The following is a 2263-nucleotide window of genomic DNA, read 5'->3' as shown; positions in this document are numbered from 1 at the left end:
GTAACTATAGAGCGGTAAAAAATTCGTGGTGCAACTTTTCCTCAAATATCTCTTTTAACGGGAGAATCATTGTCACCCATACTTTGCACAGCAGTTTGTATTAAAAAATGTCTTAACCGAATCATATTTTTCCACAACAATTGAGGCTCGATCAAAAAAATGTTCTTCATAAATTTATATAAAATACTAGGCCTATAAATCTCCATCACGCGAAAAATGTGATTGTTCATAGCACTTCTCGCACACATTTTGCATACGCATATGGCCTATGTCATAGCTCGCCAATGACACTTTTTAGTGGCAAAACTTCATACAAAAATGTTTTTTATGATGAACACATTCTTTTTACACTAAAGGTTTCTTAAACATACGTTCAATAAGCATGCATGCTATTGCGATTGAAAAAAAATGACAGACTTGCTTTTAAAAGCCATATTGCCGGAGCCGTAATTTTTTTTTTAATTTGCAGAAACAATCGACTGGGATTTTTTATTAGTACTTATTAAGGAATTTTCTAGAATACAGTGAGCAGGAGTTTGAAACAATATTCACCTGATAAGACAAATTGATATAACTTATAAGTCACTGTGCAAAAGTTGGAGCCTATGTTCGATAGGTAAGGAGATATTTCACAATAAGTTGCGCCGTGCATTTTTTACAACACTATAGGCGTAAGTTGGTATACTATGAATTTAATGTGTACTCTTAACTCATATTCCACGCAGGGCGTTACCTGATTAATGATCTCTTCTCAATCTAATAGCATAATATAATTATACCCTGCCGACCCCATCGTTCGCCCCCACATTCCCTTCGCCAACTCGTCCCACCCCCCCCCCCCTCTCTCTCTCTCTCTTTCTCTCTCTCTCTCTCTCTCTTCCCCCCCTCTCTGTCTCTCCCCCCCCTCTCTCTCTCTTTCTCTCCCCACCTCTCCTGGATTCCTTTTATTGACAAATAACAACATGGGTGCCGAGGGGAGGAAATGTCAAATTTTGGTTCACCTACGGCCACTAGATACCTCACAATCGTATTTAGACATTTTAAGCATTCTCCTAGTAATAAAACTCCTTACATCAGGAGCTTCGTTAAACTGGCCATTTTCCTCCAGTATTTTTGCAAAGTCCAGATGCATGCATATTTGCCTACGGTCCCGTAACACCACGCCTTAGCGCAGGTAGGACATACGGTCCCCTAGCGCCTAACATTATGGGGGCATACGGTCCCCTAGCGCCAAGCGCTATTGGGGCGTACGGTCCCCTAACAATAGCCCTTAAAAAAATGATTTAAATCACTGATTTTTATTTTAAAAATCAAGTTGATTAAAATTTTAAAAATCAACTGATTTAAATCAACCCAACCCTGGCTAGATTTTCTCAAAAAATGGTTAGAACACCCAAGAAGTATGTTTTTCTGTTGTGATAAGTCAAAAAAAGGAAATCTAGCACCGGTTTGAAATGGCAACAGACAGAGCGAACTGGTGATCATAAATCGTGGGACTAAGTCCGACATTTTGACTTTACGTGAAGTGCCAAATTTACTTCCAAAAACGAAATGAATGAAAGTTTTTATGCTCAGACTACGCGATACTCATTTCTATATCGATTTTAGCCGTCATTTGAGAAAATTTAAGAAATTAGTAGATTAGAGAGTCGTTTGTGAAGCACCCCTCCTGCTAAGTCGCCGACAACTAACGGCCGGAATCGGCATTTCTCGGATATTTATGGAAAATCATGAGGGCTTTCCGCGAAGCCAAGGCTAAAAACTACTTCCATTTGGCGCCCTTCTTTTATTCTTTTAGCATCCTCATCGATGAGGTGGATGTTATGTTTTGTTTTCCAAGTTTTTTCTTTCTAAGACTCTAACGCCCAAAACACACCAACGTTGGAAACCATTACAAATCCAACCCAGTTACACATGTTTATCTGTCATATTTATTATATATGTTTATATTGATTGAAAGACTGCAACACAACATGTAGCACATGTTGTTGTTGTTGTTGTTGTTTTCAAATCCCTTTAGCTGCGAGCATTTCGCTCTTGGCAGCGCAATGCCTCCCTCAAGTAACCACATGTCCTTGTCATCTGGTCAACCCCAAAGTAGAGCAGTAGCACATGTAGGAAATAAACAAATGACGCTAGGGACAAAAATAGCACATTCTCTTTTTTGATTGTCTTGTTTGATGCCGATAAAGCTTTGAGACGTCCAGATCATTGCCGATGATGATTTCGTGGTCTTATAGGCTGTTCCGACGCTCTGAGCCAT

The 2263-nt window shown here is 39.4% G+C and overlaps 1 protein-coding gene across 1 annotated transcript in view; it reads right to left on the bottom strand.

The window, feature by feature from the left end:
• LOC101863685 (cyclin-dependent kinase 7) overlaps positions 1 to 2263 on the bottom strand; it is a 21936-nt gene that overhangs the window by 3120 nt on the left and 16553 nt on the right. The window lies entirely within an intron of this gene.

This window comes from Aplysia californica, unplaced genomic scaffold (assembly GCF_000002075.1).
Source record: "Aplysia californica isolate F4 #8 unplaced genomic scaffold, AplCal3.0 scaffold00368, whole genome shotgun sequence".
NCBI lineage: Eukaryota > Metazoa > Mollusca > Gastropoda > Aplysiida > Aplysiidae > Aplysia > Aplysia californica.
The sequence above is the reverse complement of the archived record's forward strand: the minus strand, read 5'-3'. Positions and strand labels throughout refer to the sequence as shown.